Source organism: Vairimorpha necatrix, chromosome 3, assembly GCF_036630325.1.
Source record: "Vairimorpha necatrix chromosome 3, complete sequence".
In the NCBI taxonomy this organism is placed as follows: domain Eukaryota; kingdom Fungi; phylum Microsporidia; family Nosematidae; genus Vairimorpha; species Vairimorpha necatrix.
The window spans coordinates 1,024,334-1,036,724 of NC_088818.1; the positions used below are offsets into that span (position 1 = coordinate 1,024,334).

The 12,391-nt window shown below is 32.5% G+C and overlaps 2 non-coding genes across 2 annotated transcripts; both read left to right on the top strand.

Moving 5' to 3' along the window:
• Positions 1-6,778: 6,778 nt before the first annotated feature.
• On the top strand, positions 6,779-8,023 carry VNE69_03805. Its single transcript, XR_010573990.1, has one exon. It is a non-coding gene; the product is annotated as an 18S ribosomal RNA (ribosomal RNA).
• Positions 8,024-8,056: 33 nt separating this feature from the next.
• On the top strand, positions 8,057-10,541 carry VNE69_03806. The gene has a single exon (XR_010573991.1). It is a non-coding gene; the product is annotated as a 5.8S-23S ribosomal RNA (ribosomal RNA).
• The last annotated feature ends 1,850 nt before the right edge of the window (positions 10,542-12,391 follow it).

Below are 12,391 nucleotides of genomic sequence, written 5' to 3' on the forward strand. Positions count from 1 at the left end.
TTTAATTCTCGATAATCTATACACATCCTGTGTCCTCCCGTGCGTTTTTTAACCACTACTATAGGTGCATTCCACCTACTCACGCTTTCTGTTATGATTCCATTTTTAGCCAACTCTAGGCATTCGTTAATTATGAACTCCTTCTTTTTACCGTTCATAGTATAACTTCTCATATTAGCTATTGTCACGTTGGGGCGTAAATCAATTTTATGGGCTATTCCCAACGTATTGCTGAGACCTTCTTCACGTCCTTTCAGCCTTTCAAAGTAGTCTTTGACTAATTCCAACGTTGTGTTACATGTGCTGTGAACACTTGGCTGTCGTGATGTCTCTTTAGATATATGTCTTAACTCCAGACAATCCATATTTTTTTTTATATTTCCGGTTTTTAATATATTTTTCCCAAGAGTAATTCTTTTGTTATGGAAATCAATCGCTCCTTTGTTTATTTCCAAGAAATCTCTTCCTAATATTACATCTTCGCTTAATGGACACATCACCTGGAGGGGGATTTTGTACCTCTTTCCTTCAATCTCCAGGACTCCATTAATGCTACCATAACTAGAAACTATACCAGTGGCAGTTGTTATGCGTTCTCTTCTCATGTTTTCTAACTTACATTCTTGTATGAGACTTTTATCTATAAACGAATGCGATGCTCCTGTATCTAGTAAGGCATTAACAGTTTTATTATAAATTTTGACTTTTAAATAAACTAAATCAGTTTTATTTTCATTGACTTCGTTGAGTTTTTTAGTGTCTTTAGAAATAATTTGAGCCCTTCTAGAACTTGAATAAGCCGCTTTTTCTTTCTTCAGATTTTGGTTTTTGCTCGGACATCTACTCGCATAATGTTGCCCTCCGCAGTTAAAACATGAAATTTCTGCTTTAGTATCTTTTCTCTGTTTTGTTATTAAAGATGAGTTTTTAGACTTTATTTCTGGTGTAATTTTATTATATTTACCTAATCTTTTAATAAAATCTTCGTTATCATTTAAGATTTTGATGATGCTCTTCCAGTCCATCGACTCTTTTACTTTGTCGTGAAGAACAGTTGGGAAAAACTCGATCAGTTCCATTTTGACTGTATTAAACTCTAATTTAGCTTTCCTATTCTGGGTTATAACCTCCATTATGAAATCTTCCAGGCCACTTTCGTTAGGACCAGATATTAATATTCTGTATAACTCTTTGATTTCATTTCTTGTCGTTTGTTTATTTACACCAAATTTAGTTATAAGAGCTTGTTTAAAACTGATGAAGTCAGTATATTCGATGTCTTCCATCGCTATCATCCATTTTTTCGCTCTTCCCACGACATAGGGTTTCATATAGGATAGAAGTTTTTCGCCTTTCCATTCCCCTTCTAAATACGAGAATTGTTCCAGCCATAGCTCAACTTCCATGCCTCCTTTACCACTGAATGGTCTTATGCCATCCTTCCTGAAGCCCACTGCTTCTAGTAAAGTACTTAATCTGTCCTTCTCAACAGATTGGTTTGCGTTGTCGCCAGTGTTGACGTTGGCCGAAATATGAGGTTTTAGAGTATTCTTTTTATTATTGCCCATCCTCATAAATTCGAGGATGTATTTATATTTAATTCTGAAACGTTGTTTCAGAATTATCATGTTTCAGATGTCAAGAAGACAATCTGATTGGTCCGGACTATCCGCCGTCCACACTGGTGTTTTTGTGTTCAGCCCCTTTTCACCTATAATAAAGTTTTTAGTCTCACCTTTACGTTTTTCTTCATGTCTTTTACTTTTTTCTTTTAAAAATTTCTGATAGGTCTCGCATTCTTTCGAGTCATGATCGTTATTCTTATGATATCTACACAACTTATTGTTTTCTATCACTTCAGACTTTTCTTTTATAGACTCTTTTTTTATAAAGTTGCCATTTTTAGTTTCTAGCATTATTTGTTTAGAGATTATTTTTTTTTTCAAGTGTGTACAGGTAACTTATAGCATCATTATAGTCTTTGAAATCGTGCTTGAAAAGCTCACCATCTGTATAAGGACCAAGCCCACTGTAAAATGTTTCTTCAACTCTTCTATTAAATTCGGGTTTAGTGAGTTTATGCGTTACGGCATATATATTTGCAAGCTCTTTAATTTCTTTAATATATTCTTCGATGGTTTCATAGTCTGTTTGTTTAATTGAAGCTAATTTAGAAAGTATGCTTCTACTATGTTCTATCGGAAATCTAAGACCGATCAGATAATCTCGTGTATTAAAAAAAGTCTTCCACTATCTTCTCTTTTTCGATCAATGAGTCTTTGCTCATTTTCCTTGTCACCATCATTAGTTGTTTCAGTGTCCATATATTATCTTCAGATACATTCTCAATATCTTTTAACCATTCTATGATATTCATATTTAGTATATCTTCAATGATGTAAAGGTACGTCGTGAACTTCTGTTCTAAGCCTTCTATTTGGTTTCGAATGTAATGAACTTTCCCTTGAAACTTTCTGTCTGTTTCCTTTCGTATTTCGACAGATGTACCTTGCTTAGGATTTCTCTGGTTGAATTCAACTTGACGTATCCTAGGCGAAGATACGTCTCGATGAGGTTAGAGGTGTTTTCAAAACTATTATTTTTTTTGTTAATTGAGTTTGCTTTGACCTTCTTACTCACCATGCCCTTTTGGGCTTTTTTTCTATTTATAGTTTTACATGTTTGTTTGTAAACAAACAAACAACAAGAAGTCTTAGAAAACCATTCTTGAAAAATAGCATAGTGCATCATTACATGGACATGGAGTATTTGTTAAGAATAGTAAACAAACAATGTGATGAGCTATGTTTTGTTTGATCAGGGCATCACAGGAGTATACTGAAAAACTAAATACAAGTCAACCTATATACATGAAACCAATAAATCTAAATATAACGGAACAGGACATAGTTACCCAATATAAGAACTATCTGGTACCAGAAAAATTTAAAATACCGGCTCAAGAAGAGATAACACGGTTAATACACGAAGGCATTATAGTGAAAACTGATAGCCACATTACGTCACCAGGATTTTTGATTTGTAAGAAAAATGGGCAAGTACGACTTGTCATAGACTACCGTTACTTAAATAATTATTTAATTGATGAACCTTGCAGTATCCCAAACATTTTAGAAAACATAAAAGGTATTGAAGAAAAGAAGATATTTACGCAATTAGATTTAAAAAATAGTTTTAACCAGATACCGCTGCCAAAGAGTCGCGACCCCTAACTACATTTATACTCTTCAATCAACGCTATCAATATGTAGGGATACCATTTGGGTTATAAATAGGACCGAAACTTTTCCAACGAGTAATTTTGAGTGTTCTCGGAGACCTACCTAATGTTTTCGTTTACATTGATGATATAGTAATTTTTGCCAATACAATACACGAACACGACAAAATATTAGAAGAAGTTATTACACGATTAGAAAACAATAATATACAAATTAATCTAGGCAAATTTCATTTTTACCAGAAAAAGATAACCCTTTTAGGATATCTCATATCTTCACGAGGCATAGAACCAGACTTAAAATATTTAAAACATAAGATATTCACTAAAGAAATAGAAACTAAAGAGATCTACAATGCCCAATAGAACTTTTAAATTGGTATAGACCATTTGTTGATGATTTAAGTACACGTATCAATAAAATAACAGATTTATTAAAATCAAAGGAAATAAAAATAAACGAGGACCATAACAAATGCATACAAAAGATATGCAACGAAATTAAGGAAGGAAGTGCCTTGAAGTTCCCCGACTTTTCAAGAGTTTTTAAATTGAAATGCGACGCTTTTAACATAGGTATTAGAGGAACTTTACCAAGATCATGGAACATTAGGTTATTATAGTAAAAAATTGAATAGCACAGAAAAAAACTACTCCATTGTCGAAAAGGAATTATATGCAACAACAAAATGCGTGTTATTCTTTAGAAATATAGTACAAGGTTATCATACCATAATCTATTCGGATAATAAAAATTGTATTACAATAAACACGGCAGCGACATCCAGAATGAAAAGATGGCATTTGTTATTACAAGACTTCAATGTTGAACTAGTCAAAATAGAAGGGAGCAAAAATAACGTAGCTGATACATCATCAAGATTAACAATGATAAATCAAATAAAACTGACGAAAGAAGGAAAGTTTGCAAAAAGAGTAAAAGAATTTTTAACAGGAGAAAGAGACGAGGAAAACAGGAGAATTATTAAACAGGAAAAGGACCTCCGCTTTATAAAGTTGATTCATAAGTTTAGTGGACACGTAGGGGTTACGAAGACGTACGAAAACATTTATCGATATTACAAAATTGAAAATATAAAACATAAAGTTGTAGAAGTAATTCGAGAGTGCAGGAAGTGTAAACACTATAAGATAAAACAAGAAAAGAAAAGGCCAGCGTTAAAATAGGAGCCTCTAATATTTTTGAAAAGATCTATACAGATACATACGGAACATTCAGTTTAGAAGGAATATCACACGATGAAGTTACCGAAAAAGTATATTACATGACTATAACGGACATATTCACAAGGTTATCAAGAGTTTACTTTACATATAATGCCAATAGCGAAAGTGTGTTATCATGTTTAAAGAAATGGATTAAGAAACATAAGAAACCTAAATCACTTATATCAGATAATGGCACCGAGTTTAAGACAAAGAAGTCGAACAATACTTAACAGAAAACGACATCATTTACATACTTATTCCCCTTATGCGCCTTATGCAAATGGAATAAGTGAGGCGATTAATAAGACAATCACGGAAGTGATAAAAATGAATAAAGGAAAAGAGATTAAATCAATAACAAGAAAGATAAACTTTAGACTTAATGAGAATACGAATAGTACAATCAAGCTGTCACCTAAATCAATATTAAGAGGATATAATTTCTATTTAAACCTAACCCAGATTACTTATAAGCCCCATACTGCGTCTTCAGAAGTCAAGAAAAAATATCAGATAGGACAAGAAGTTTACATTAAGAATCAAAATACTAAGCTTACAGATAAGGAATACATCGGACCGCACTACATAACAGAGGTAGGCAAAAAGTAGCGATAGATAAAGGTACAAGGAATTGAAGATTAAGTTCACGTAAGAAACGTCAAACCATGAGAGAGGCAGGATGTGGTATCCACCACAATTATTTCTTAAATTTTTCTTCCTTTTCAATTTTTAGAAAATATTTTCTATAAATAAAAAATATTCAAAGAAGGGCATACAAAATGAAAAGAAAAAACCAAAGAGACAGACGACCTACGTACATGACTCCACAGCGAGATTATGATAATAAACCTTTAATTAAAAACAAACCATTTATTTGTTCATTCATAGAACAACAACTTCGTTTCGGACACCTCATCCGAGGTTACGACACTAGGAAATACAAATGAAGAAGATTAAACGCAAATAACAATAAAAATTTTTGATTCGGTACGAAATCAAAAATGATTAAACAGCACGGAGTAAAACATAGTAATATTGATTCATATCTCAAAAATTTACTTTTAGAATTAATTAGAATAATTATTCAAAAAGATCCAGCAAATGGATGTTTTTTTAGTTTTATTATTTTCATATTTTTGCAGCCCCATTTTCTTTTTAACCTTAAAATAGTCAATAACTCGATGACCCTATAAGACATCGTCAATTTAAAGCAGCGTTGTAATGTAATCATTTTTTTCTAATGTTGATTATGCTAGTATGTTCTTTTTTATATTTTTTCATATTACAGTGGGGTTTCCCGTGGGTTCATAATTTTTTATATCTCTTTTGGGTTCATGTTAAAATTTAAGAAATTTCATATTCCGTAGCGTTGGGGTTTAAAAAAAAGCCAATATAATCGACGTATGTGAATATATTTTGCAATGCCCGTGTCACGTCATAACGACATATCACATAAAATAAATCTGTTAAACATCTTATCATTGACCGTGAAACGTCGATAAATAAACAAAAAATATTTTTAGAGATATATTTATAATGTACGATACAAACAATTAGTATTCTTGTTAAACAAATAAACATTAAAAATAAAAGAAAGGCATGTAATCTAATCTAGAGCAAGACCAATAAAGCTTTCAGTAAGTGAAGCAATAAAAATATGTTTTAAGAGCATATTTACTTTTACTAACATAAATTAATATACAATTATACATGATGTAATATTTGTATTATACATCACAAACTCACCATGGAAAAGGTTTAGAATATTTTTATTATGTGTAAATCGACGTCAAATTGTCATCTATCATCATATAGATGTCAAGTTACTTATTTTTATGTTAACCCAGCAAATAAACAAAACGTATGTGCAATAGACAATATAATTTTATTTCTGAGAAATAGAAAATAGATCATTTAATTGTCAGAATAATCATAGTTTAAGATAAATATATAAGTTGTGTTCATGTATAATACTGTAAAATCATACAGTCTCAGTTACTCATAAAAACAATTTAAAATCCCTTTTTATTCAATTTTTACACAATTATAAATGTTGCTAATCTCAGATCACACTTTTGATCAGTGAATCAGTGATTAATCAATCATTTGCTGATTTATTAAAATAATTTTTTACCCTTGTAAAATTTTATTTCATCCAATCTGATATTATATCATTTATTAAGTATTTTTAAACAATTATAGTTTTCATATTTTATATTATAAGAATTTGTATTAAGAAATATATATATTTCTAATATTTTCATAAATACTGATTAAAATCAAATATATTGATTTTTAATACACAACACCAGGTTGATTCTGCCTGACGTAGACGCTATTCTCTAAGATTAACCCATGCATGTTTTTGATATGGAAAAATGGACTGCTCAGTAATACTCACTTTATTTAATGTATTAAATTAGTATAACTGCGTTAAAGTGTAGCATAAGACATATACAGTAAGAGTGAGACCTATCAGCTAGTTGTTAAGGTAATGGCTTAACAAGGCAATGACGGGTAACGGTATTACTTTGTAATATTCCGGAGAAGGAGCCTGAGAGACGGCTACTAAGTCTAAGGATTGCAGCAGGGGCGAAACTTGACCTATGGATTTTATCTGAGGCAGTTATGGGAAGTAATATTCTATTGTTTCATATTGTAAAAGTATATGAGGTGATTAATTGGAGGGCAAATCAAGTGCCAGCAGCCGCGGTAATACTTGTTCCAAGAGTGTGTATGATGATTGATGCAGTTAAAAAGTCCGTAGTTTATATTTAAGAAGCAATATGAGGTGTACTGTATAGTTGGGAGAGAGATGAAATGTGACGACCCTGACTGGACGAACAGAAGCGAAAGCTGTACACTTGTATGTATTTTTTGAACAAGGACGTAAGCTGGAGGAGCGAAGATGATTAGATACCATTGTAGTTCCAGCAGTAAACTATGCCGACGATGTGATATGATATTAATTGTATTAGATGATAGAAATTTGAGTTTTTTGGCTCTGGGGATAGTATGATCGCAAGATTGAAAATTAAAGAAATTGACGGAAGAATACCACAAGGAGTGGATTGTGCGGCTTAATTTGACTCAACGCGAGGTAACTTACCAATATTTTATTATTCAGAGAAGATTTATAATCTGAGAATGATAATAGTGGTGCATGGCCGTTTTCAATGGATGCTGTGAAGTTTTGATTAATTTCAACAAGACGTGAGACCCTTTTATTAATAGACAGACACAATCAGTGTAGGAAGGAAAGGATTAAAACAGGTCCGTTATGCCCTCAGACATTTTGGGCTGCACGCGCAATACAATAGATATATAATCTTTATGGGATAATATTTTGTAAGAGATATTTGAACTTGGAATTGCTAGTAAATTTTATTAAATAAGTAGAATTGAATGTGTCCCTGTTCTTTGTACACACCGCCCGTCGCTATCTAAGATGATATGTGTTGTGAAATTAGTGAAAACTACTTGAACAATATGTATTAGATCTGATATAAGTCGTAACATGGTTGCTGTTGGAGAACCATTAGCAGGATCATAATAAGTTAAATTTAAATTAATTTTAATTATTAAATTTACCCACACATGGGATCAATAGGATACCATAACGATGAAGGTCGTAATAGAATACGAAAGTATATTATTTACCTAATTAAAATATTTATAATGTATTGATAACCCTTTGAACTTAAGCATATCATTAAAAGGAGGAAAAGAAACTAACTAGGATTTCTTTAGTAGCAGCGAGTGAACAAGAAATAACCCTCCATTGTAATCCTTAATTGGAGTTGTAAATGGTTTATTCTATTAATTATATTTATAGAGAATATTATATTCGTTATTAATAGAATAGAATAATGTACTTGAGTAGAGCTGCTTGGTAGTGCAGTTTGAATGAAGGTAGAATGAAATATCTAAGGTTAAATATAATGGTATACCGATAGAAAATAAGTACTGCGAAGGAACTTGTGAAAATGTGTGGAGTTTAGCCTTATTTTTAAGGACCCGTCTTGAAACACGGACCAAGGAGATTATAATTATAGCAAGATAAAAATTAAATTTTTTAATCTTTATTAACTTGATTAGTTATAATTATAAGACCCGAAACACAGTGAACTATACATGTTCTGGTTGAAGATAAGCAACAGTTTATTGGAAGACCATAATCATTCTGACGTGCAAATCGATGATTTAAGATGTGTATAGTGGCGAAAGACCAATCGAACTGTGTGGTAGCTGGTTCACAGCGAAATGTCTCTCAGGACAGCAGTTATTATTATATAGGACATAGATGTAGGACACTGTTATAGTTTTTTTAACTATGAGAAATCTTTAATTCTATGGAATTATATAAATTAAATTTATATAATGAATCTATTGTATAACTAGTGGGCACATGATTGTAAGAATGATGTGCAAAAAGGGATGAACCTTATGAAACATTAAATATTCTAAATAGTAGATATTATACCATAAATATGATGAATACATTGAGACAGTAGGGCGGTTGTTATGGAAGTAGAAATCCGCTAAGAAACGTGTTACAACGTACCTACCGAATGTATTATTGTATAAAATGGAAGAAGATTACTACTTTTATGAGATGTTTCTAATAAATATTTAGGTAGCTGTGCAATTTGTTTGTATTGAAGTATATATGTGAGTGTATATAGAAGAAACAAATGAGCTGATCTTGGAGGCAGTAACAATATATTTGTATAGATATAGACTAGGGTTTTCAATTATTATTGAAGTGAATCGGTGTTATTTATAAAAACAAAAAAGATTAATAATTCTTTATTAAATTATTATAAGGTAACTTGATAATGACAGTATATTTCAATAAATTTAAGATAAATGAATTAAATTTTATTTTAACTATGGATTGTCATGATAAGAAATAGTTAATTATATATACTTGATAAAAATAAAATAATTTTAACCGTACCTATACCGCATCAGGTGTCTTTGTATCATAACAAATATTTTAAATTAAAGTAAGTAAGGGAATTCGGCAAATTAGATCTGTAACTTTGGGATAAAGATTGGCTCTAGCATGCTAGAACTTTTACTATGTAAGGAATCTGACTGTTTATTAAAAACATAGCTTTTTGTATTTACAAGAAGTGAATTCTGCCCAGTGCATTTATTGTTAAAGTTGTGTAAGCGAATGTAAACGGCGGGAGTAACTATGACTCTCTTAAGGTAGCCAAATGCCTCGTCATTTAATTGGTGACGCGCATGAATGGAGCAACGAGATTCCTACTGTCCCTACTTACAATTTTGTGAAACCACGAGACAAGGGAACGGGCTTGTTATTTATCAGCGGGGAAAGAAGACCCTGTTGAGCTTGACTTTAGTATGTTTTAATAAATATTCGGTATATTGTAGAGAGGTGGGAGAAGTATTGTGAAACCACTAGTATGTTTGAATATTTATTTATTAGAATATATGGGGAGTTTGGCTGGGGCGGTACAGCTGTTAAAAAGTAACACAGCTGTCCTAAGGTAGATGAATGATGGATGGTAACCATCAGTTTATTATAAGGGAATAAATCTGCTTTACTTTATGCATATGACTGTATTTAGTAGGGAAACCTTGGCCTAGCGATCCCAATTACATTCATTATGTATTGGGTGATTGAAAAGTTACCACAGGGATAACTGGCTTGTAGCAGGCAAGCGATCATAGCGACTCTGCTTTTTGATTCTTCGATGTCGTCTCTTCTGATCATCGTAGTGTATATGTTACGAAGTGTTGGATTGTTCACCCGGTAATGAGGAACGTGAGATGGGTTTAGACCGTCGTGAGACAGGTTAGTTTTACCCTACTGTAAGTATTTTTGAGTGAACTTTGATAGTACGAGAGGAACTCTAAGTGATGACCACTGGTAGTGCGATTAACTATTAAGTTATGTTGCTTAGCTACGTCGTTTCGATTAAGGCTGAAGGCCTCTTAAGCCTGAAGCGTAGCTCAAAGATACATTTAGGAGAATACTACTCTTTTAAGCAGAACTGTAAGAATGAAGGTGTATGCCGACATTTTGAGGTTACTGCTTTTTTTGTATGTAAAGTAGGTGTTGTATACTATAAGAGAGCGTACTTTATGTCTAGATTTGGTACCCTTACAAGAGAGAGTCTACGTCGCGGAGGGCGGGACCGATGTTTTTTAACTAGGTGCAGATCTCTAAGTCTTACCAACCTTCGGCTGCTGGTTGGTAAGTAGGGTCAGCTATACTCTAGGGGTGGGAGACCCATTGCTGGTGAGAAGGACACCGTTAACTTTCGAGTAATTCTTCATATTTTTAACCTGGGAGAGGTTGGGCATGATACTGAAGCTGTATTGTTCCGCTGAACTGAGTCGTGTTCTTAAATGGTGTATTGAACCAGGCGTTGTGTTTTCGTCAGGTCCGCGAAATATGTAGTCAGAGATGACTAAGGATCTGTTACCTACGGGAACAAATTTTTCTCCTACAAGCGAGGCCGTTGAGGTATGCTGGCGTGTAATCGCAATTATTGATGTTTTTCTTTATTGGTGGAGTTTTTGGTGGCTTGGTGGCTTTTCTTCGTTTTGCTGATTCTGTCTTTTTTTACAATAAACAATTTTATTTTATTTTTTTAGTCTTACCAACACCCTATGAAGGGTAAAGCGCAACAAACCAGGAGCAAGCTCAGTAGAGAAAATTTTGACGTATGAAGGGTGAGACAAAACAAACCAGGAGCGAGCTCAGTAGAGCAAAAAGTGACCACTTTGGTAGTCCAAACAACAATTTAGATACAGAAATGTATTTAAAACAACAAACTAAGCATGTATATGCTAATAAAAGTTTCCCAAGTGTTACTTTCAAAAATGATGGAGAAATGAAATATTTTCTCAAGAAAATCAAAATTCTCTCAGAAAGAATTAATAAAAATGATATTTTTGACACGTCAAAAAAAGAAAATAACAAAGATCTTATTGATCTTAAAAGATACATATCTAGCACAACTGAATTAGTATTGATTCAGCAGACATATTTGGAGCTCTTCCATGACAAGCTAGAAAAACAAAATATCAAATTAAAAAATTTGATTAAAAATAATCTGATGGATGACAGTAATCAAATTACCGAATCATCCAAAAATAAAATCGAGATAATGATTGAGAATCACTCAAAAGAATGTGTAGAACAAAAGGATAATAACTCCGATGTTCCAAATGATACCAGTAGCGAAACCCTTCAGTTAGCTACTGGAAACAATGATATTTCTCAACTAAAAATCATCAATGAAGATGTTTTAATTAATGTCAAAAATATCGTGTCTGCTGTCAAAGCAGAAGAGGAAGATCGATTGTCGGAAGATGGCAAAAGAAAATGTATAGGTGTCTCAAATGCGTCTACAAATATTGTTATTAATAAAAATATTAAAACAAAAGATGTTAAGCTAGACTTAGCCTCCATTAATAAAAAAGCAGTAGTTAGACATCTGTCAACTATCTCTGCTATTATAGCTGGTAAAAGAAAAGCTCCTAAGAATGGAGTAAAACTTTACCATACAAATGAAGACGGATGGACATCTGTCAAACACACATTCAAGCCTAAAGTCCAGATAGACTTGAAGAAAAACAGAAGTGTCAACCCCACGTATAAATCCAACTTTAATAGATTTAAATCACTTAAAGTAGAAATCGGTGGCAATATAAAAGTGCCCAAAAATACTATTTATGAAGTTTTAAGGAGAAAATTTATCATTCCTAAAAAAGATCATGAAAAAAGAAGATCACAAAATCGTAAAAAAAATTCTACCCCCAAAATGGAGAACAAAAAAGGTGAGAAATCTCAGAAAAAGGGAAGCTCAGTTTTACCAAAGAAAAACTGGGCTGAAGGGCTATCAGACGAAGCTCTCATGAAAATTATTAAGGGTGGTA